At 34.3% G+C, this 26,467-nt stretch overlaps 1 protein-coding gene across 3 annotated transcripts in view; it reads left to right on the top strand.

Moving 5' to 3' along the window:
• The window catches only part of DACH1 (dachshund family transcription factor 1), a 495,552-nt gene that overhangs the window by 429,627 nt on the left and 39,458 nt on the right, over positions 1-26,467 (top strand). The gene's annotated exons all lie outside the window — the stretch shown is intronic.

Below are 26,467 nucleotides of genomic sequence, written 5' to 3'. Positions count from 1 at the left end.
TTGCTTGTTTATATGAGTGAATTCATTTTGTGCTGATAGATTTTCTTTAAATTAACAGGTCATTTCTGTTTATACAATGCAATTAAAAAGGAATAATTAATTTTAAACAATGTATGATTTAATCTTGAACACAGTAAATGTGTTTTATTGAATGTGTGAAGCCCAATATAATAGATGAAAGTTTTATAAATTCTATATCAATAAAATCATGAGTTAACTAGGGAGTTCTTAAAATTTGAAATTATCTTCTTTTTGTTTTAGTGACAACTAATGCAAGGTACATGTAAAATAAACCAGGTGAAAGCTAACAATAAATAAGATTGTTTGATCCTATGTGAACTTTCCAAGTAGACTGTGTGCCATTATATACGCTTTAATAACACAAATATGCTGAGAAAAATCGTATAGAGAATACTAAAGGGAGTTTTTTTAAACACTCAGAAAAGCAAAATATGTATATTGCCAAGACCACGCTATTAGAAGAGAACAAAATCTGAAGGTAGCATTTATAGCCTCACATCTATTCTAGACAATAAACTCAATCTAACAACATGAATACTAAACAGTAAAAAGAGCATTAAATGAAAATGATTCTTCAAAGGGAAGCCTAAAATGATTAACTACTATAATCCTCCCAATTGCTTTTATTTTGCATTTTAAGTTCATTCATTTGGGGGATATTGTTTGACATTAATCGTGTTACTCAGTCAGTTCCAAAAGTATCATCCTTAGTTTACTATAAAGGAAATATAATTGTGTAAAGTATCATATACACAATAAATAAAAATCAGAAACTGGAGACATTCCTGGAGAATGATTTTTGTTTATTAATTGATTTTACCATGATAATTATTTTTTAAATCCTAAGGCTTGAACCATATGTTATTATGAGACATCTTGTAGAAAAGATTTCATTTTTTAGAGCATTATGGGTTTCAGCAAAATTACATATATGTGTGACTATAATATTATTAAATTCAAAAGGTCTATGTTGCTTTGTAAAGAATTGTATGCATATGTTAACAAATTACTAATAACAAAGCCAGTGCTCTTTATCAGGGACAGTAAGTCCATTGTGAACTATCAGAACTGTCGTCTGTGTATTTGGGGATTCCTCAGGCACTAACTTAGTTAATGTCCAAAGTGCTGGGCATAAAAAAGCACACAAGCCTCCTGGTAGATGTGATATATAAATTATCTGATATCCACAGAATTCTCAAGGTGATTAGAATTCAAGCAAGAAAAATTATGGACACTGCATTCTTTCATATACATGGGAAGTTTAAGAAGGCTTAGGTAACAATTAAACATCTCTGCATAACTGACATAAAACATATTTCATGAGTTTGCTATTAGCAATATTTGGATCATAAATAAGGCTATAATTATTTTATCAGAATTTGTAAAACACAAATTCAGATGTTTGTTTCAATATGGGATAGTCTTGCTATATAGGTCAAAGTTTTGACTACTTTCAATCTCTATTATGATTTACTTACACTCTGAAGAAAATTTTTAGTAATAAATTGCATTCTTTCTGCCATCCAAAATGTTATATATAACACAGAAAACCCATTCAAACAACTCTATAACTCAGGAAAGGAGAAACATTTGAATGACAATTATATATAGTTACTTAAAGCAAATATTGTTTCTTATGGGGTTATTTATTGCTTTTTCTTAATTATAATGTGAAACACTTTTTCAATTCTTTCATTAATCTTATCAATTAAAAAGATGAGTTCCTTAAGCCTAATATAAATAATCAATAATATTCTAATTTTTGTGCACTTACACTTGAATTTAATGATTTTTCTGATAATCATACCCTTCAATGAAAAGTTTTCTGTAAGACACCTTAATATTAATAGTTTTAATTAGATAATGTGAATTTTTCTCAAATGTAATCTAAAAAACACACATAGATGAATCTGTGTTTCTATATGTTAATTGCTATCGGTTATCTCACTTGACACTACCCAAGACTTTTAAAATACCAAATCAAAGAGATCATCTTTTGCCAGTCTAACTCAACTAAATGAGTTCGTTTAGTCCTTTGAAACATCTTTTTTTTTTAACCTTGGAAACTAAATTCATAAATTTAAAAGCTAACAAAATAGCAAAATTAATGATGTAGAGAAAATATCAAAGAACAAGGACTGTGTTTAGTAAAATGAGGAGTCTAAGTTCAAGAATGGGAAAGGCAAAAGAAAAAGAACCAGAACTGATAATTTGTGAAATGGTCTATATCAGACATTTTGGCAGCTATAAGCACGTGTTGCTTCACAACTCATGAGTGACACAAACACAGCCCTGATCCCTTCCCAGGAGTTATGAGTCTTTGTATTCCTTCTTGCTCCCAATCCAACCATAACTGAAATTATTCTGTATTCCAAAATAAGCTCAACTTAGTTAGGAATGAAAAAGGAAACTCACATTTCTTTATACTTGGCATGTACTTACTCATTTTTAATATTTTGTTAATAAATGAGCCAGGTTTGTCCCATGAATTAGTCACCTAGCAGTCTGGTACTTAAATACTACTCAGTTACCCCCAAATAAATGTTGCTTAATTAGTATTTAGTAGCGTCATTTCTATAAAAGTACAGAGCTGTGGAAGAGAAAAACAGAAAGCAGCTTAGAAACTATTACTGAGCAAGAGGCTCTAAATAATTTACTTATCTGGATAAGTAAGGTAAATCAGCTCGTACTATACAGGAATGAAGTTCTCATTACTGATACTTCTGGTAACTAAACTCAAAATTAATAAGCTTGGTGGAAATTTAATGACTATATATATATATATATATATATATATATATATATATATATATATCCAGTTCAGTTCACTCAGTCATGTCCGACTCTTTGTGACCCCATTAACCACAGCACGCCAGGCCTCCCTCTCCATCACCAGCTCCCAGAGTTCACCCAAACCCATGTCCATTAAGTTGGTGATGCCATCCAACCATCTCATCCTCTGTCATCCCCTTCTCCTCCTGCTCTCAATCTTTCCCAGCATCAGGGTCTTTTCAAATGAGTCAGCTGTTCACATCAGGTGGCCAAAGTACTGGAGTTTCAGCTTCAACATCATTCCTTCCAAAGCACACCCAGGACTGATCTCCTTTAGAATGGACTGGTTGGATCTCCTTGCAGTCCAAGGGACTCTCAAGAGTCTTCTCCAACACCACAGTTCAAACGCATCAATTCTTTGGAGCTCAGCTTTCTTTATAGTCCAACTCTCACATCTATACATGACCACTGGAAAAACCATAGCCTTGACTAGACAGACTTTTGTTGACAAAGTAATGTTTCTGCTTTTCAATATGCTGTATAGGTTGGTCATAACTTTCCTTCCAAGGAGTAAGTGTCTTTTAATTTCATGGCTGCAGTCACCATCTGCAGTGATTTTGGAGCCCAGAAAAATAAAGTCAGCCACTGTTTCCACTGTTTCCCCATCGATTTGCCATGAAGTGATGGGACCAGATGCCATGATCTTAGTTTTCTGAATGTTGAGCTTTAAGCCAACTTTTTCACTCTCCTCTTTGACTTTCATCAAGAGGCTCTTTAGTTCTTGTTCACTTTCTGCCTGCCATAAGGGTGGTGTCATCTGCATATCTGAGGTTCTTGATATTTCTCCTGGCAATCTTGATTCCAGCTTGTGCTTCGTCTAGCCCAGCGTTGTACTGGGCTGGACATTATGTACTCTGCATATAAGTTAAATAAGCAGGGTGACAATATACAGCCTTGATGTACTCCTTTTCCTATTTGGAACCAGTCTGTTGTTCCACATCCAGTTCTAACTGTTGCTTCCTCACCTGCATATAAGTTTCTCAAGAGGCAAATCAGGTGGTCTGGTATTCCCATCTCTTCTAGAAATTTCCACAGTTTATTGTGATCTACACAGTCAAAGGCTTTGGCATAGTCAATAAAGCAGAAATATATGTCTTTTTGGAACTCTTGCTTTTTCGATGATCCATCGGTTGTTGGCAATTTGATCTCTGGTTCTTCTGCCTTTTCTAATACATATATATATATATATATATATATATGTATGTATAAATTTAAAAGCAACCTGTTGCAGGAGCTGGATTTTATGGTGATTAACTCTTTCATGCCTGAATCTTACAGATTTATATGTCATGATTTGTGATGATGTTTAAAAATTATATCTTACTTTAAAGGTTTTCATAAGATATTTTATATATATATATGAAAGTGAAAGTCACTCACTCATGTCTGACTCTGCAACCCCATGGACAATACAGTCCATGGAATTCTCCAGGCCAGAATATTGGAGTGGGTAGCTGTTCCCTTCTCCAGGGTATCTTCCCGATGCAGGGATCAAACCTAGGTCTCCCACATTGCAGGCAGATTCTTTACCAACTGAGCTATCAGGGAAGCGCTGTGTATATATATGGTGGTTTAGTCACTAAGTCTTGTCCTACTCTTGAAATTCCATGGACTGTAGCCTCCTAGGCTTCTCTGTCCATGGGATTTTCCAGGCAACAATACTGAAGTGGTTTGCCATTTCCTTCTCCAGGGTATCTTCCCAACCCAGGGATTGAATTCAGGTCTCCTGCACTGCAGGCAGATTCTTTACCAACAGAGTAACCAGGGAAGTCCTGGTGTGGCTCAGAGGTTAAAGCGTCTGCCTCCAGTGCAGGAGACCTGGGTTCGATCCCTGGGTCGGGAAGATCCCCTGGAGGAGGAAATGGTAACCCACTCCAGTATTCTTGCCTGGAGAATCTCATGGACAGAGAAGCCTGGTAGGCTACAGTCCTCGGGGTCACAAAGAGTCGGACACGACTGAGTGACTTCACGATGCTATACTATATATATAGTAGACAGAGTCAGTATTAATACTTATTTAAGTGTTATTTGGAAAGGTTAATAAATATCCTCCAAAACCTAAGTCCCTCACACATATGAATGCACATCTACACAATGTATGCAGCCAAAGCTATAATATTGAGTTCCTTCTACTGAACCCTAGTCTCTCATTTTTCAGTAGCTTCCACTTAGATGTTAAGCTATATCTTTTAATAGTTTAAAAAATTTAAAAAATGTCTCTCCAGCCAATCCAGACATCTCTTAAGAGTTCCAAATAATATCCAGTTGGAATTTAGGTGTCTCACAGGGACCTCAAAGTCCAGCACAAAACCTAAAGGGTCCTTCACCCTCTTCCTCCTGCTGACCTGTTTTCTTCTACTTTCCTTCCCTATGGTTCTCTCTATTGCCCAATCCAATATCCTCCTTGATACACAACGAGGAAAGTGAAGCTTGATGGCTCCCTCCCTTTTTTTTACACGCAAGCATGACTTTTGCCCTTCACTCTCTGTTCTTCTTTCATTGATTTTTTTTTTTAATCTAGAAAACCTTACATCTTTTTCCACCTTCGAGTGGCATTTCTCTCTCTTTCCTGCCTTTAATTACTTATCCTTTAAGTCTTACCTTAGAAGTCACAGCATCCAGAAAGGCTTTTCAGACTCCGCATCTATCCCTGCAGCTTCTCCCTGCCCCTCTTCCCAGAGGTTTTTACCATACCTTCTCCACAATCACAGCTGCGCATTGGTAGTCACTTTTTAAATATGTTCTTCCTTTCTCTGGGTGGTAGCCAGGCAGAGTGTGAACCACGCCTGCTTTGTTCACCACTGTGCTCCTAGTGTTCGTAGGTATGGTTGACACTTACGTATCAGTGTGTCACGTGTTTGTGCCACATTCATGGTGCCCAAATGTTTGACACATTGCGATGCTCGCTAATCCCTGAAGGAATGTACTGGTGAGTTAGGACCTTTGATCTTGTGGATGAATGTCAAGTATTCCTATTGTTCTGACATTTTTCTGACATTGATGGGAGAGATTGAAGGAAGCAAAGGGTAATATGATTCCTACTAAGAAAGTCAGAATCACAAATTCTGGGGGAATTTTTATTTTTGATAGCTGAATTAACAGAATGTGCTTGCCCTTCCTGGCTGCATTTCTGTTACTTTTTTTCTTACACGTTTGACTCAAGATTTGGATTCTGTGAATATTTACCGACTGTAGCCTTCCAGGATCCTCTGTTCATGGAATTCTCCAGGCTAGAATACTGAAGTGTTGCCAATCCCTTCTCCAGGGGAACTTCCTGACCTAGGGATCAAGCGTGAGTTTCCTGCATTGCAGATGATTCTTTAAGGTCTGAGTCACCAGGAAAACCCAACATTCACTTACACCCATTTAAAATTTATATTTAACTTCATGTACCAAAATCACATTTCTTAAATAACTCCTTTTGGTTTTTAAGCGTTAACTTTATGCTTCTTTTCTGATTTGATTCTTATAATTTCAGATGGTTTAATCTCTTTATATTGTTTAGATATTCAGTATATAAACATGAAGTATAACATGGGAGAATCGTGAATTAGTACTCTTTTATCTATGTCTTTTATAAATTTTCAAAAACTCTAAAAAGTTCACTTTCAAGGTAGCAGCTTTCTTTTTCATTCTAAGTAAAACTCGTCCTCTTAAATCCAAAAGTAATTGTTGAAATTAATGGGAATGTGGACCACAGTTCTCTGACATCTTAGTATATCTGCAAGTTATGTTTGCAAAATCTTGACTCCACTTGAAAGTACATCTCTTTTATTTACATCCAATGTCCATAATCAAAATTGCTTGGCTTTTTATTCTATTTTTGACTGATCTCAGATCATAGAAAACCAAATGTTCTTCCAATAAAAGGACATAAAAGACCTGCCTTCACATTAGCAATGTTTTTGTTCCAATTTAATATCTTCTTTTCTGCTTCCTAGATATTTGAAGATACATGTTGAATTTTAAAATTATTCATTTATTCAACAAATGTTTATTGAGCACTGATGAAATGCCCGGCACACTTATATGATGTTACTGCCTTAGCACTGGGAAGGGGCTTTACAAATAAATTAAACCTCTTCATTTTGCAAGAGAGGAAACTGAGGTTTAGTAAGGGTACGTTATTTGATAAAGATTACACCATGAGTTAGGCTTTCCAGGTGGCACTAGTGGTAAAGAACCTGCCTGCCAGTGCAGGAGACTGGAGATGTGGGTTAGATCCCTAGGGAGGGAAGATCCCTTGGAGGTGGGCATGGCAACCCACTGCAGTATTCGTGCCTGGAGAATGCCATGGACAAAGAAGCCTGGTGGGCTATAGGCCATAGGTTCACAAATAGTCAGACACAACTGAAGTGACTTAGCACATGTGCACACACACCATGAGTTAATCAGAATTGGGAAAATAACACAGTCCAATTGCTTTTCTCATCCCCTGTTTTCTTCCCAATTGTTTTTAGATTAGGATTATTAAAGTGTTGTTCTTGTAACATATGTTATTGTTGTTATTTTCTGTTTAGTAACTTACAGATCCTAAACCTTATTGATGTAGGGTAAGCTTATTAGTGAAATATGTATCTTTCTCTGTTGAGTCAAATGTTCCTGCATACATTGAATGCCCTAGTAATACACTTTCTTTCATTTGGACTTAGTGATATTACATAGTAAGTGGAGTTTTTGCTTATTAAAATAGTGAGGTGGATTAAGAATTCATATTTATTGAGACTTCCTGTATATACTAATTTGAAGGTAAGACACAGAATGGTTAATTAACATTCTCACTTTTGCACTATAATTTAATGGGGTTGCTGACATTTAAGTTTAGATTTCTGATCCCAGAGTCTTTGTTTTCTCTCCATGCTTTGCTGTGTAGATTTACATGTCTCTTTTCTAGGATAACCACTTGAAGCCCATTTGCTCATTGCGGATAGTTAGCTCATTGCCTGTTAATGGCTTCAACACTTCAAAACATTCTACTGATAGCAACTAGGGAATGGTGTGCAGTTGGGAAAAATGTTGTTTTCCAGTTTTTTGCTATTTAATCAGTCATTTATGCCTATACCATGTTTATAGACACTTCTAGGCATGCTGAGAAAAATATCATTCTAAATGAAGCATTTAAAATAACAATAAAAGAAATTAAGAAGTTAATCATATTTACCTAAAATATGTATCTACATCCCTACGGTTTAGCATGCAGTGAACTTAGGACAAATGCAAAATCAGACACAATTCCATATTCAGTTTAGTATATGACATTTAAAGAATCTCTTCATTCCTTCTATATCATGTGTTTGAACAGAGGTTGTTAAATGGTACCCCAAGAACCCTACTTAAACTTACCATATGAAAATCCATGTGAATGTGTTAGGTAGTTAGAATAGGCAAAAGGAGTCCAGAATGGTGGTGGCTAAAACAAGGAAGGGAAAAGCCCACAAAAATAGAACAAATGAAGGCCCAAGGACCAGAGTGAAGACCTCAGGTAGAAGAAATGCACTCTTGGCTAGCCCAATTTACATAGGGCAGGCCCAGGGGAAGGAAGAAACTTGTAAGAAGAGGAGCCAACGGGCCAGGGTTCTCCCTCTCTCTCTCTCTCTCTCTCTCTCTCTCTCTTTCTCTTCTCTTTGCGTCTTTTGAGTCAGCATGCCCTCATGTCTCTAGGATGTATTTTCCATTATTTTCTAAATAAAACTGAGCTGTAACACAAAGCTGTAACACTTATCTTTCTGAGAGCTGTAACACAGCCTGCCTGAGAGCTGAGACACGGTCTGTCCAAGGGCTTTAATGTTTGCCACTTCATACTTTTGTTGTGATGAGGCAGAACCGAGGAAATTACACCCTCCCCTGACAAGTGTGTTGTTTCAGTTTGATTTCACATAATTGTCTTATGTATTATGTATATTTCTAATCCTTAAAAAAGACCCATAAGTCTAATGTGGGCTTGAAAGTTCTCTAGACAGATCTACAGAATCTACCAATTAAGAAATGTTAGGAGTCAAGTCTAGATTCAAGTCTCTGCTCCCTTATATTTTTTCTCTGTAGCAATTGCTTAACCTCAGAGGGTTACTGTGCATATTAAATAAAATAACCCAAGTAAAGCACTTAGCGTGTACTGGGCAATAGTATGTACACAGTTAAGTTTTAGCTGTTAATATTAAATTTTATTATTATGAGTTAACATATTTATAGTGCCTAGCAACTGGTAAACAAACACTGAAGCTATTATTACTCTAATATATAATTTGTTTTCTTTTTATTTCAGAAAATCATCCTTTATTTATAGCACAGTCTTGATTTAGTCCCATAGTAAAGTGTTTGCCAAAATTTATGAGAAATATTTTTTGTTACTTGAACATAATTTTTTTTATATATAAAATGTCTGTGTATAGCTTCAAAGAGGGAGGCTTTCATTAAGTAAAAGGACAGAGTTGATTAAAACTGAATTCTGGGCTGCCTGCAATACATATTGACTATTTATTCACTTAGAAATGTGTAATCACAATAGGGATTGCCTCAAACTGTTCTTCTTTATCTTAAAAAATAAATATTAGAATTATTTCTATGAACAAAACAATAATAAATTTACTTCTAGTTCCTTGGCACTAGTTTTGGTGTTTGGTAGTGTTTCAGTGTAGCTAACCAATTAAAACAACATTGATTAAGTTGAACAAAAGATATGGATTGAAAGCAGTAACCAATAAACAGGCTAATGTTCCACAGTTATCACAGGTCATTGTTAACTACTCATTTAACTATGCAATAGGAATTATTATTATTAAATAGAAGGTCTCAGAAATACTCATAAGTTTTAATATTTTATAAAATTTAAGAATAACTTTGATACTGAAATTTATGATTTCAGTATAAACATTCTTATTCTTTAAGAGACATTAAAAAGTAAATCTTGGTTTTGAATGTAGGTAGATATGCTTAAACTCCAAATGCTAAGGGTCCCATAGATTTTGTTGGAAATGTCTTATGTAATTTAAACTAATTATATATGAAAGCAGACACAGTGAGAAATTAAGTATGAAGTTGCCAAAAATAGTATTAAATTGTGATTCATTAGAATTATATTTACATAAAGTTACTATCAATGTGTTATTTCTACAGAGCTAATTTTTCTAAACTCTTGGTTCCTACAGAACAAAAATAAATAAATAAAAAGCATAAGTGTCAGTCTTATATGGTTCTGTTAATATGCTTCTGTTGAATTGTGACATAAAATAAGGTTTTGTGATGTAACTTTATTTCTATTCAATTGCCCAAATATTAGGCAAAGTAAAACCAAATCATTGGGCATAATTTATAGTATATTTAACATTATATTTCCTAAGAAGAGTAATTTAGTAGGTGGTAGTTACTATGAGATTTCAGGGGATATAGGGAATATCAGGAAGAATGAATTGGAACTGGATGTTTAGAGGCAGGAAATGGACATCCTACAACTAAGTTGCTTTTATGGATTGAAACAGAGCAGTTATTAATGGAAGGTATAATAATATTTTGTTAGTATGAGTAAAATTGAAAAATTGAGTTAAATTGTCTTGTTCATGAACACATTTTTGGATTGGCTCGAATACTGTCTGAAGACCATAATCAAAGAATAGTGATAAATGGAAATTGGGACAGATATTATCAGGGGACCCTAGAGATCAATGCTAGATCCATGTTGATTTAGCATCATAATTAGTGATATGGAAGAGTGGTTAAATCGTGTGTCAATGACAATCACAGAGGATCTTAATTTGGAAGGTGCAACATACATCTGTGTGGACAATGTAAATATGCAAAAGAGATTTAGGGATTCTAGAATTTCAGGATGAATGAAATGAGTTTGTTTGTAAGAAAAAAAATTAATTTTAAGATCTGTTTTTAGAAAACACTGAAGAGCTCAACAAATAGCAATCAGAATGTATGACCAATTCCAACTTTTCAAAGTACTATAAGAGTACTGGCTGCAGCAGTACAGAAGTGTCAGAGATAGGTCAGAAAATAGCGTGTCATTTTACTTGTATGTGTATATTTATCAGTGATTCCTTTTATGATTACGACTAGACAGAATAATAAGTTGGTTTTTCATCATGATCAAGACATTTTAGCTTTTAGACACTATATTATCACCTTCAGAATTAAGGAATATTTATTTTAAAAAAGTTTTTACTTTGAGTTCTTTTCAGCTTTATGATCAAGGGAAAAATTTGATGGCCTTTATATATAGGTAACTTGCTCACTGGAGGTGGTACTCATAGAAATTGTATATAATATCTACCAAAGCTGGGGACAGTTACCATTTAGTAATATAGATTTGTGGTTCATATTCACAAAATCTGTTTTCTCTTTTTGTATTCACCCTTTGATATTAAAAGTAGACTGGTCAATTAAGAGAATGTTCAACAAATATTCAGAGTAGCTTCTTTAAGTTAGAGCACAAATGTTTTATTTTATGAGAAAAGTTATTTATACTTTAAGAGTTATAAAAGTGGTCTAAAAATTTTAAATTACAGAAGAAGAACCTACATTTTAAAGTCTATTCACTAAACTATAGAACTTATGAACAAAATTTGGTATGTAAACATACCATGATGGAAAGTATGTGATCAATTTATAGCATGTGTATGTCTAGACATTTGAGATATATGACAGCTTTTGCTGTACATTTTCTTTTAGAAAACAAAATGAAACATCATCATTTAGCCTATAAGTGTAAAAATGCTTATGGTGCATTATTCTACCTCCCATGGTTAGGGACAGAATGCAGACATGCCACAATAATGTTTTTTATTTCTACTGTTCGAACCATATTAATGAGAACATCATTTTGGAGAACTAATTATTTCTATTTGTCTTGTGTCACACTTTCTAATTCCCCTATATTAGCACAGCCAAAGCAAATTAATTGCTTTTCCAGCAGTTGAACCTTGTCCAAGAATGAGCTCACATTCCCTTCCAGTTTCCCCGTTTCTGGGAGAGCATTGTGTCAGAAATTTCTCTTGATACTTAACATAGTCTAGAGAATATCTTTACAGATTTCTGTGCACTCACTGGATGAAATTTATAAGTTTAAGTGACCCGCCAGGAAAGATAAAGTTCTTAGCTGCAAGATTATACATCAAAACAGTTAAAGTGAAATTAAAATTAAATGAATGAATCTCACTGAAGCAAAAAAAGCAGTAATTAATGGTTCCCTTAATTGTCTTCATAAAATATTTGCATGGGTCTAATTTGCATAATTTGCATGTATTAATTAATCTTTCAAAGGAATTTTGTGCTGAGAGAAGCCAAAAAATCTCTTTGTTTTATTTAACATCTAATGAAATATTTATCTTCTTTAATGAACTTCTCATCTTCATTAAAATAAAAATTGCACAAGTTTGTATGTTTTAAATGTTTTTATAATTGAAGTATTCAAAAAATCTCTTTAGACTTACAACAGCTGAAAAACAAACACATTATTTAGCATTCAGTATCATTTTACAACAGCAACAGTTAAAAAAAAAGTCCAATTTCACTTTCTCAAAGGTAGCAAGGCATTTGGTAAGTGGATAAATGAATATAACTATTTAGTTTTAAAAGTAAGATTTATAAAGATCTGGTCACTTTTCGATGGTAATGCTATTTTCATGGCTTAAATAGTGGGCAACTAGAGGGTATAAATATATATAAGAAAAATCAGTATGTTTAATTATTTGGGAAATGGTTCATTGGATGAAAATATTTTAGCTGTTTCAAAGAAATTAGTCCATTAAAACCCACTTGCTATTTTTAACAACTGTTAGATTGACGGTATTTCCTGGCAGAAGCAATACAGTGTTAACTTTATCCTAAACTTTCCCACTGAAGAAAGGCAGCAGGGGTTTCTTCTCTCACAAACTAAGAGATCATAGTGAAAAGCAAGAGATGTGCCTTGGAAGGAATGAAATCCAAAATTTTACCAAGTGGCAAGTAGTATGCATTCAAAAAAGCTGAGGAAGAGAATGAGAGACCCGGGAAGTTAAAGAGATGTCAGGGAAGGGGCACTGGTCACCTGTGAATGGTACTCATTCTTTTTGATGCACCCGTGATTCAGGATATTACAGAGAACATCAATTGACTGTCCTAAAGCAATTGCAAGTTTGCACAGCTTTTTCACATACATTGTTTTTGTTGATCTTCAGTGTGCCATTTTATATTTCAGGAAACTGAGTAACAGGGTGATAAAGCAAACTGCTTTGAATCAGACTGTGAACTCAGGACCTCTGAGTCCCTTTGATGCCATATACTTTGCTCTAATTTGAATGTCCATCTTTGCATCTTACGATAATTTACAAAGTGGCTGTGACTAACTCAGTGTTCAACCAGATAATGAGGGTGGCATAAATTTATAAGGATTAAGATTCAAAATGCAAATATATACTAGTTCTTCCCATGTAAAATTTAGTAATGTTTGACCACGGTTTCCTGTATGATTCATCTTCAGGGAAGGAAAAAGGAATTTTCATTAGGCAATGGTTATTTTTTTAGCCCCAAAACTACTCTCATAATTTGTAATTTCTCATGGAGTTTTCTCTCATATAAAGAGAAAAATAAATTCATTAGGTTATAAAGATAATTATTAAGCAGTTACAAAGCAATATTGATGACTTATTTAAATAACTGATTTCTAAATGATTAGAATTAACACCAAGATGATTTAGTCTAGGAGAGTAATGCGGGACTGGAAGCTAATCTCCTATCAACACACTCATTCATTACTGTTGTGAGGCTAGGTAACTCACTTTAACTGCTAAGACCTACTGTATTGCTGATTTTTTATCCTGTCAAAATGGCAAGGACATCAGATTTTTTATGAGTGTAAACATACATGCACATACATGCAATTATGTTCATGGCCAATTATGGATATGTGGGTTCTGGATTCAGACTGCCTGGGTATGAATCTCTACTCTGCTGTTTATTATCTGTGTACCATTGAGTGTGTAAGTTAAATGACTTGATTATGAGAATTCCTTATCATAAAACCATAGAAAATGATCATGATGTTCACCTCACAGAGTTTTTATAGAGAATAAGTGAATTAATATATGTAAAGAACTCACAAGTAAGTAGAGGTTATTCTATAAGAATTTGCTATTTCTACATTATGCACAAATTTAATGTAATAGTATTTTCAATCATATTCATTGTTGATAAACATTAAACATTATCTGGATTTTTAAAAATTATCTTATTTTCAATATATGACACATTCTTTTTCTTTTAGCATGGTTTAAGCTGGAAAATGCAAATTATATTCACCAGATTTTTCAAGACACTTAAATTCATGACAAATTGTGAGTTCAGTGTTCGTGTCAACTTAAACAATATGGCTTAAAGAGATTTATTTTCAACTCTATATAATTATTTATCACTTCCCAAATATAACAAAAGATAAATGATTTTTTACTTATTTAAGTTGGAAATATTAGAGTTTCTTAATATTTTATTGCATTTTAGCAAATTTCTCCTAATGTGGTTTGTACTTTCATTTAGTGTAGAGTATCACAGACTCTTTTAATTCATAGATAATCATACTCCAGAGATAGTAAATCTCCAAACATAGTTCCAACTAAGCTTACTAATTACACCTATAAAATGATGAATGATGGCTACAAATTATTGGATCTGACTCTCATTCTTTATTTATTTCTCTCTGGGAGAAAGAGCACTGGATGGGGAGATTTTAGGCCATAAATTATTCCCATACATAATCAGGTATGCTGTATTTAATTTTGATTCTATACTATGGTTTTATATTACTTATGAAATTCCCATTGTAAACAAATTAAGAACTAATTATTTCATTTTCATGATGAAATGATATTTGCTTGTATTAATCATTTCAATGGGTTTATTTTTTTTCTTCATGGTTTATGCTACTTAATATAGTTTCAGATCTACCTTGTTTCAAGTTGTCGATTTCTGGACTCTTTTCTTACAGGTTTCTCCATAGTGATACATAAAATCTCACAGTCTAGACTTTATCTCTAGTTTAAATTTTGGGAAAATAGAGAATTTAACAAATGGAAAAGATTTATAATAAGACAGAAGGGATGAAAAATACATTCCTCTTCTAAACCCACAGATAGTTCTGGGTTCAAGCCAATGATTGTCCAAGTATGACCATAAGTTCAGTATTACCATATGTGTTTTCTGAGGTCATTCAGAAATACATATTTTTATATAAAATGACAGATTTTAAAAACAATATGGAAGCCTTAACAAAATAAACAAGTTCGTTTGTGTTCTCTGATAATAGTAAATCAGGAAAACTTCTCTCAATCAAAAAAACTCACAGTGTGTCAATTTTCAATATATAAACCACATTGAAAATAACAAATCGCAAGTAAAAAGAACAGTTCTCCAAGCTTTTTCAAGTGAATGCAATGACTTCTCCTACCTTCTTTGAATTCAGACATACTTTTAAGATAGACTCATGAGACCTCTCTGCCTATGCTTTTTTCAGATGTGTGCAGTTCAGATTTATTTGATTTTATCAGACACTTTAGTGGTGTGATTATTGTGAAGCATTAAAAATGCCTCTTTTTTTTTGTTTTAACAATTCTAATCTCTTAATTTATTAGCATGAGAAACATTTAAATATATTGCAGAAAGTATTAGTCACTCAGTCATGTCTGGTTCTTTGCAACCCCATGGCCCGTATGTCACCAGGCTCCTCTGTCCATGAGATTCTCCAGGCAAGTATATTGGAGTGGGTTGCCATTTCCTCCTCCAGGGTATCTTCCCAATCCAGGGATCGAACCTGAGTCTCCTGCATCTCCTGCATTGCAGGTGGATTTTTTACTGCTTGAGTCATCAGGGAAGTCTCAAAGCATTGATTAATTATACATTATAGCTCCTTGGGTTTTATTACCCTAAGAATTCAGACTCAATCTTGTTTAACATATCCAAGAGTGAAGTAAATGTGATAAATAAAAAGAATAATGTTAATGGCATGGCACTCATATGCTTATGGTCTTTTAGAAGAATTTTGTTAATTTTTCATAGCTTTCCCAAGTGGGACCTTATTGAGATGTGTGATATATTTACATTAACTTTCCAAGATTTATCAGCAGTAGAATCAAAATGTGACTAAACTAAACTATTCTGTATATCATATAACCCCACTATTTTTAGACAGTTTAATGTAGCCCTACAGTGAGTTGCAACGCAGGGAAACTTTATTGAGTGACTTATTGCTCCTTGTTACACCCATTAATGTATCAAAGGAGGGCAAGGTGTCCCCATTGCATTGAACTTATTTGAGGGCAGGCTAGACAGAAACCTCCTCACTCGCTCTCAAGAAGTTACCTTTGTCAAGTCCAAATTCAGAACATGGGATTTGTCATTACCAAGTCATGGCCCATACCATGACAGACTATCCATTCAAAAAAAGTGAAAACACTGAGGAAGATGAGCTATCTTGGTAACAACAGAGCAAACATTGTTTTGATCCAAATATGGGAATAATATTTTGTTTAGTTTTCACATTGTCTCATTTTATAATTTCACATCCACAACAATCTTGACTAATTCCAAAATACTGTTAACATTGATGTATACAGTGAAAAGGTTATAAAATTAAAATGTTATGAAAATTGATGCTTCAGTGTCTGTAAATAAACATACACAAACTAGGTGAATATTTTTAGAATGTTTATATACTTATATTGCAGTATAGCCAGATTTGGGGGGTTTTGTTTTTGCTATAGTAAGATCACATAAACATCATGGCTAATTGCCCACTTTGGTCTCAAATGCACTTCTTATTTGCCTTGTTTTCAATAATATTTTAAAACACAATTCTACTATTTTGTAAGAAAATTAGAACACAAGCATTTATTTAAAGAAACAATTTATATGAAAAAGCTGTGTTTTATCACAACTCAGTTTGTTCCTTTGCATGGTATTTTTACAAAACAAAGGTAATACAAACACCTTTCCCATTATTTTCTTAATGTAAAAATTTTATAGTCAACAAAGGAGGGAAATTTTATCTCATCATTCCACACTTTTATATTTTAACACTTGTGGTGCTGTAACATGAAACATTAGGGAACAGGTGTGCATGCACATTTACCAATATTTAATGAATCAGTGACTGTTTCCATTCAGTTCAGTTCAATTGCTCAGTCATGTCTCTTTGCAACCCCATGGACTGTAGCACGCAAGGCTTCCCTGTCCATCGCCAACTCCTGGAGCTTACTCAAACTCAGGTCCACCGAGTCAGTGATGCCATCCAACCACCTCATCCTCTGTTGTCCTGGTCTCCTCCTGCCTTCAATCTTTCCCAGCATCAAGGTCTTTTCTAAAGAGTCAGTTCTTCGCATCAAGTAGCCCAAGTATTGGAGTTTCAGCTTCAGCATCTGTCCTTCCAATGAACATTCAGGACTGATCTTTAGAATGGACTGGGTGGATCTCCTTGCAGTCCAAGGGACTCTCAAGAGTCTTCTCCAGCACCAAGGTTCAAAAGCATCAATTCTTCAGCACTCAGCTTTCTTTATAGTTAAACTCTCACATACATACATGACTACTGCAAAAACCATAGCTTTGACTAGACGGACCTTTGTTGTGAAATCTGAAAATAATGAGTGATTATTGCTTTTTACTATTTGCAGCATTTATGATTTCTCAATAAAGTAAGTTAGCAGTATGACAAACATGGGCTTCCCTTGTGGCTGTCGGTAAAGAACCTGCCAGCAATGCAGGAGACCCAGGTTTGATTCCTGGGTTGGGAGTATCCCCTGGAGAAGGAAATGAAAACCCACTCCAGTATTCTTGCCTGGAGAATCCCATGGACAGAGGAGCCTGGCAGGTACAGTCCATGGGGCTGCAAGAGTTGGACATGACTTAGTGACTAGACTACCACCATGACAAACATATAAAGATATTGTTTACACAGTTTTCTTCTTTTAATTTTGTTTTCATCTTTATTGTGGCTTGTGTTTTCTCCCTCGCTAAACATTAACTGGAGGTTTACATTTACATATGATTAGGCTAATAAATACAGAATATAAAGGCATCTCATGAAGGAAAGGGATTCCCTGGTGGCTCAGACAGTAAAGGGTCTGCCCACAATGCGGGAGACCCAGGTTCCATCCCTGGGTTGGGAAGATCCCCTGGAGAAGGAAATGGCAACCCACTCCAGTACTCTTGCCTAGAAAATTCTATGGATAGAGGAGCCTGGTGGTCTACAGTCCATGGGGTCGCCGAGTCGGACACGACTGAGTGAATTCACTTCACTTTCACATGAAGGAAAATACTAGAAATGCCAAAATTGTGAAATTAAACTGCAATGAAATCTTAAAATTGCTGTTCTCATTACTTTCAATTAAGTATTTTTCATCTACTCTCTCTTCCTAAAACTCCTGTAACTTTCACCTCCTTGCAATTACTCTAAAATCTCCACTACAGTAAGGAATGGAAAAAACATAAATAAGTGTGCTTTTTCAACATAGCTTATAGACTTTGCAATATCCTTTTCTGAAAATTGTCTCATGAACATTTGGGTAGAACAAAAATTGTAAATGGTTGTCTGTTAAAAAATAAAGGTCATTTAAAATATATATAACATGTACATATATCTCGGAGAAGGCAATGGCACCCCACTTCAGTACTCTCGCCTGGAAAATCCCATGGACAGAGGAGCCTGGTGGGCTGCAGTCCATGGGGTCGCGAAGAGTCGGACATGACTGAGCGACTTCACTTTCACTTTTCACTTTCATGCATTGGAGAAGGAAATGGCAACCCACTCCAGTGTTCTTGCTTGGAGAATCCCAGGGACGGGGGAGCCTGGTGGGCTGACGTCCATGGGGTTGCACAGAGTCGGACATGACTGAAGCGACTTAGCAGCAGCAGCAGCAGCAGCAGTACATATATCTTCTTGAATTTTCAAAGTCCATGTTTAGTGTTTTGCTGACTCTAAAAGCCCTGCAATAAACAATGTATTGCTTTAAAACTAATATATTTGACTAAAAAGTTGAACTATAATTTAACTTTAATACTAATGTAGTTTTTATGTTTTTTAGTATTTAATCTGCTGTAACTAATTCATTTTAACAAATGCTTATTAAGTGCTCGGGCCAGAAAAAATGCAAAAAATAACTTTTCTAAATAATTCATATTTCCATGAGATATAAACAAGCATAAATAATTCTAATAAAATACATATTGAGTTAATTTCTATTGATAAAATTGGGTGTCAAGGGGTTCAGGGATGGTAGGGACTGTAATTCAAATTTTACTTACATAAAATATGAAATATTTATATATCAAAAATTTTATAAGAAAGAGGAACGATTTTAACAAATTAAAATATGACTACATCATGTGTCTTCACTTCTCTTTCTTTAGAAATTAACATATATCATAAACATTTAAGGTAGGCAAACTTCCAAGTTTTTCAAATGTAATTCACTTTTAGACTTGTTTATAGGAACTCACTATTATACTATTGGGAACATACATGTTCCAAGACTTAAAATTAATTTAATAGATTACATCTGAAATTACATTTGACTTTTTCCTGAAAGCTGTAAAAGATGTATCATTCTCTTTTAATGAATAATACTTTGATCTATTGCTTCCGAAATGTAAACAAAGTGCTTTCAGAGTACAAACAAAGCAATTATTCTAATTGCATGATTGGTGAAGATTCATTTAAGTCTAGATATGTAAGTCACAAGTCTAAATCTCTGAGAAACCATATTATTGGCATATTTTATATAAATTTTGAAAACAAAAGGAATAAATATTACAGCTGCTTCTGTTTAAGACTCTCAACAGATTCTTAAACAATATTTATTAAAATAAAAACCTGCTCCCTTGCTTATATCTGAAATAAAATATATTGTGTTAGTAAAAAATTCATTTAGGTTTTTCCATAACATCTTGGGAAAAAACCTGAAAGAACATTTTGGCCAACCCAATACTAAATCCTAAATATAAACAATATAAATATTATATAGGAGAAGTTGGTAAAGAGTGAGAATAAAGAGGTAAAGAATGTAATGAATTTGGAAGTGAGTGAGGTATTGAAGATTTAAACTTTGGTATTGTGCAAGAAATAGATTGGAGGTTGAAATACAAGGGAAAATCAAAATGCAGGGCTTAGGAAACAGTGATTGTTGATTTGAAATCGATAATCAAGAAAAAAGATCCAGGTTAAAGCATAGGATGATGAGTTTGCCTTCTTGCTTCTGATTTTGATATGACAGCTGAGCAGTTCAGCAAGCTGAAGTACCCATGTAGGTAGACATAGAGCTGGAGCTTGAATGAGGTAGTTTGAATGTAAGGTCTAGATAAGAGACACAGCTTTGTGCACCATTAAAGTCTTATGTAGGAAATATAGAATCTCTTTGCATGATTTTGATATTGTCATTCTTCTAAAAAAGGCTACAGTATCAAGCCACCCTCCCCACACCAGAAGAACATAAGTAACAAATGCAACATTGGGAAGCCAAGTATACTCAAATGGTTATGAGTTAACACATTCCTCTCACATTGCACCATCCTTATTTGTAATGAATGACCCAATATATATATATTTTTAAACAGAGAAAACATAATGTAGCTTTTTTTATGGCAGTTAGAAAGGATGGATTACTCACCACTGAAGTTTGTCCATTAAAATGAGTGTAATAAAACTGGAACAAAATATTTATAGTGTTATGTTATACACATAAAATTAGAATAAAGAATGCTAAAAATACATAGTTGTATATTAGATAATTCATATTTTGCCTTAGTTGTTTTGCATCTTTGTTGATTCTGCAGAATTTGCCTATGACAAAATGTCAATTCAGCTCTTGCATTAAGAGACATGTATTTTTCATGATACTGTTGCATATGGCGATATGTTGGATACTAGTCCTTTCAAGTAATCAGAGTACATTGAATAGAGTCATAAACAAAAAAAGCAGCAATCATTTACCCTCACTGTTAGCTTTACCCTCTAATGCATGGACATTCTTTGCAATCATTTGAGCAGCATAATACATTCTTATTTTGATGAGGGGAATGTAAAAATTACATTTATTTGTTTTTAGACTTAGTAAGTAAAGAAGTACTCATATAATGATATTCCAAATTATCATAACATATTAGTATTATTTTAAGCTTCAAGAGGACTATGATTTTTCAATACATAAGGCATTTGGTAATAGAGTCATCAAGTCTCTGGTTAGAGTTCCAGCATTTAGTGAATCCTCATCTGAGTAGAGAAATCCTAAAAAAGAGAACCTGTTAAATAAGCCTGTTAAATAGGGAATGCTTCATTCAGACACCATGATGATACCAAAGAATGAATGAGAAACAAGGAAGCTTTATTATCCAAGACATAGAGCTTTATATTTTTATACTAGACAAGTAATTTAGGGTTAATAACATAAAATAGGCTGAACAATTGGGATGTCCAAGTGTCACTAGGAAATAGCCCTGAAATTAAGAGCAGCATTTAGGCCCTGCTGCTGCTGCTGTCACGTCAGTCATGTCTGACTCTGTGCAACCCCATAGACGGCCTCCCGCCAGGCTCCCCCATCTCTGGGATTCTCCAGGTAAGAACATTGGAGTGGGTTGCCATTTCCCTCTCCAATGCATGAAAGTGAAAAGTGAAAGTGAAGTCGCTCAGTCATTTCCGACTCTTAGCAACCCCATGGACTGCAGCCTACCAGGCTCCTTCGTCCATAGGATTTTCCAGGCAAGAGTACTGGAGTAGAATGCCATTACCTTCTCTGATTTAGGCCCTATGCTAGGGAAATAAATATTTTACTATAAGGAGTTTTGATGTAATTCTAGATGAGTTCCTTAAATCCACAATCCTTGAAATCTAACCTTAATTCAGGATATAATGATGTACATGGTGCTATAACTTAATTTATTCATGTTATAGTTGCTAGTTAGGGGAAAATTAGGCAACAGTGACAGTAACCACAGCCACAAGCTGTTAATTTTAATGGAAATAGTGGGCTATGCTATAATGACCCAGGGCAAAATTTCACAATGGGCATGAAATATACATATATCAGCATTTATTTTCTTTCTAACTATATGCACATTTATTATAACATATTAAGATGTTTATTTGTAGAGTTTTTGTGTTTATGCTTTTGAAACTGCATTTTCAAAAATTGCCAATCTCATGGAATTTTAGTATATATTGAAAACTAATAAACACAAATTGTAAGTCTAGAGTGCTCAGATGTTTCCAGAAACTCTTTGTCTACAGGGACAGATAATTTATAAAATGCAGACTTATCTATTAGCACTGCATATTTTGGTGATAACACATTTTGTCTTTTTCTTGTTGCTTTCCATTTTAGAAAATATTTAGTGTCTTAATTTCTTACTATTTGTGGCTATTTTGTTGATATTTTACTGATCAATTTGCAAAGAATTATGTTTGTTTCATTGAAAACCATCCAATATAATAATATTGCTTCAAATATTGCAAGATATTAGATATAACAAAAGTTGAACTTGTTCAATCATCACTACTGAACCACAGATTCTGAAAGACATTACAATAATTGTCCGATTTCTAGATGGTTTTAATAGAGAGATTTAGATTGTTTTTTCTTCTTTTTCTTGTCTTTTTAAATAGCTCGTTACATGGTAACAATCCCAGCAGTATGGAGCTATGAAATTTCATAGGATAGTTACTTCTGTCACATTGTATCAAGTGATTTGATACAATCATTATTCTGAAACAAGTTTAATGTAAGAATTAGACTATTGCACTTTATTGTCTTTATTTCTGAGAAGGTCACAATATATCATGAAATAAGATCATCAATCTTTGAGAAAATCTGTTTTATTCCCAATAGAATCAAATTACTCTAAGGTAGTATAAGTAATTTCCATTTCCACAGATATACATTTACATATATATTTAAAATACCAAAACAAACTTTTTAAAATTGTGAAAATAAATATTCTGTGATTTAGAATAGCTTATGTAATTAGTAGCAGGCTAGAGAGGGTTTTAAAAAAAATCATTTTGATATAATAAGACAAGAAATATCATACTGGGAAATATACAATTCGGTTTTGCTATTTCTGTGAAATGCAGGGATGCTTGCAGGAGCACTCACAAGGCAGCATTTGGCTTGGTGAGTTCCACACTACCCAGAGTTGGGTTATCAATCCTTTCTAAAAGAAACCAAACTAAGATATACTAAAGAATTGTAAGTCATAAGAACTGACATATTTACCTGTGACAATGACCAGCACACCTTGATTATAAAAGAAGTTGTTCATTTGCTAAATTGTGTCTAACTCTTTGAAACCCCATGGACTGCAGCACACTGGGCTCACCTGTCCTCCATAATCTACCAGAATTTGCTCAAATTCATGTCCATTGAGAAAGTGACACTGTCTAATCATGTCATCCTCTGCCACCCCTTCTCCTTTTGCCTTCAATCTTTCTCATTCAGTTCAGTTACTCAGTCAGGTCCAACTCATTTCGACTCCATGGACTGCAGCATGCCAGGCTTCCTTGTCCATCACCAACTCCCAGAGCTTACTCAAACTCGTGTCCACCGAGTCAGTGATGCCATCCAACCACCTCATCCTCTGTCGTCCTGGTCTCCTCCTGCCTTTAATCTTTCCCAGCATCAGGGTCTTTTCCAGTGAGTCAGTTCTTCACATCAGGTGGCCCAAGTATTGGTTTTTCAGCTTCAGCATCAGTCCTTCCAATGAATATTCTGATTTCCTTTAGGATTGACTGGTTTTATCTCCTTGCAGTCCAGGGGACTCTCAAGAGTCTTCTCCAACACCGCAGTTCAAAAACATCAGTTCTTAGGCCCTCAGCTTTCTTTATCGTCCAACTCTCACATTCATACGTGGCTACTGGAAAAGCCATAGCTTTGACTAGATGGACTTATGTTGGCAAAGTAACGTCTCTGCTTTTTGGTTTGTCATAGCTTTTCTTCCAAGGAGCAAGTCTCTTTTAATTTCATGTCTGCTTTCACCATCTGCAGTAATTTTTAAGCCCAAAACAATAAAGTCTCACTTTTTCCATTATTTCCCCATCTATTTGCCATGAAGTGATGTGACCAGATGCCATCACTTATGCCATCTTTTCCATAATCATGGTCTTTTCCAGTGAGTTTACTCATTGCACATCACATGACCAAAGTATTGGAGTGTTTATTATATGTTGTAACACAACAAATTACTTCAAAACTTCATGGCTTATATCACGTATTATCTCACCTTTTCTATACATGAGAAATCTAGAAGGAGCTTAGTTGGGTCCTATGCTTTCAGGTGTCTCCCAGGTTGCCAAAACTTTTGGAAAGGTTGCCAAAACTTCAGTCATTTCTAGAGTTAACTGAAGCAAGCTCCACTTCCAAACTCAGTCATATAGCTCTTGGCACACCTCATGTTATCAAGATTGTTTTACAAAGGGCGTCAGGTCCTTGTTGGCTATTGGCCAGAGGCCATGATCAGGTCCTTGTCAGATGGACCTCCCATGAGGCAACTCAGTACATGTCAACCTACTTCATCTTATCAAGCAAGTGAAAAGATCCATAGAAAAAGTATCTTCCAGCAAGATGGAAGTCACAGTTTTTACAGCCTCATCTTGGAATTGACTTTCCATCACATTTGCCATATTCTCTTCATTAGAAGTAAGTCTTTAGATAAAGTCCGCACTTAAAGGTGAGAAATATCTCACAAGCATGTGACTGCCAGGAGGCGAGGAGCAGTGATAGCCATTTTAGAGGATTCCTACCATAAGGATTATATAGTAAATAAAATTGTCAAGGTACCTGGTAAGAATGGGATCAGCCCACTGAGTATTATATAATTAAAATATTTCATGTATTCAGGAATGTATGTAAAGGTAGACCAGATGTCCACATCAGTCTTTGGTGGTAATCTTATCCTTGGTTCATGTTTTAATGGACATTTATTAAGACTTGGCTGAACAACTCTGTTTGACAAACACTCAACTGATTCTCATATTCTTTCTTTAGATATGACAATTCTATCAGCACACTTTCTTGCCTGTTTGCTAATCTTTCTCTATACGATAACACTACATATCTCTAAATTGATCCCTTATGTTAATTTTAGAATTAGTGCACAGAGAACTATCTTATTTAATAGTTATTGTACAACATGTTCGTGTTCTCACCCATGTACTATCCAAATACTTGATGATTCTATTGGATGAGATGTAGAAAAAAGTTATTCCCTATGAAAGTGCCATTTCTTCAGTTAAAACAATTACCATACTTATTGAAAACATTTGCAACCTTTCACTGAAGTTTGACATTTGTCAAGTTTAACACTAGAACGGCATTTTGGTTTAGCATTGTTTAAATGTTAAATCAAGCTCTAGATATTTAGAACTTTGTTCATTCACAATTACTTCCCTAAACAAATATAATTTTATTAAAATTACTGAATTAGTCATGCTATAAAAAAGAAGCATAAAAATGCTAAACTTTTAAAAGAAAGATGATTTTTCCCCGGCCAAGCTTAAAATAAAATAACTAAACTCTGACAAGAACTGTTCTTCTAATTGCCACTTTTGGTTGTTCACTAGAGAAAACAAATGTATTTATTCTGAAAACTCAATTTATTCACTGCCAACTTTCCCTGTCTCTTGCAGTTTTAAAGGATCAAATGCTTGATTTGAAAGATCCTTGCTCCCCTTTTTAGCAGTATCTTATTTTTATCAAATAAGGCATCACTTTTTTAATGTTTCTATTTTTATTAAGCATAGTCCATCATCACTAAAATTCAGCTATTCCCTCAGATTATTTCCTTCCATCCCTGTGTCTTAGTTTTCTTTCTCCCAGAAATGAATAAAAGGATGGAGAAAGTTATAAGATACTTCACTGTGCTTCACTTTGCTGAAGTTGGGAGGTCTCACCTTACAATCAGGACAAGGTAACCTAAGTGCAAAGCATCCCATTTTCACTTGCTGGTACATTAACCACTCTGATGAATTCTCACTTGTTACTAATGAATGCTTAATTAGAACACACATGCACAAATACTTACCAAAAAAGACCTAGCAGCAATTTTCCTTTATTTACAGAAACTACAAGTTTAAGGAGGTCTGTGTTATGCTTTGCTTTTGTTTTTGATAAACTTTTAAAAGATAAGCTGTGTTTCAAATAGTTAAACAGAATAGGTATTTCTTTATACCAAGTGCACATTAGCCTACACAGCCCTCACCAACTAAGGGGTAAGACAATTAAGTAGACTTCCTAAACTTTGCAATTGTAAATTTACCTTTCAAACATAATGGACCAATAGACAAGAATCCAGCTTATATTCTCACCCTCAGTCCAATAAGTTTCATGAATCTGAACCTGGTTTTTCTGGAGAACTCTATTAAGAAAATCACCCAGCATCACCTTACTATCTGATATTTGAATAGAACTTCTTAAAACCTTGCTATTAAGCAGAAAGCATATTTACTGTGAGAATACAGCTCATAGAATCAGTGTAACAACTGTGCACATGGCTAGTGGAGAGGATAAATCTTCAGCTAGTTATAAATAAATATCTAATATTGGTGACTATTAAAATTTCATTTCACTTAGGCAACCTATTTTATATTTTATTTATTTCCTCTTAG

Source organism: Ovis canadensis, chromosome 10 (assembly GCF_042477335.2).
Source record: "Ovis canadensis isolate MfBH-ARS-UI-01 breed Bighorn chromosome 10, ARS-UI_OviCan_v2, whole genome shotgun sequence".
NCBI classification, from domain to species: Eukaryota; Metazoa; Chordata; class Mammalia; order Artiodactyla; family Bovidae; genus Ovis; species Ovis canadensis.
This window is presented reverse-complemented; position numbering and strand designations above follow the sequence as displayed.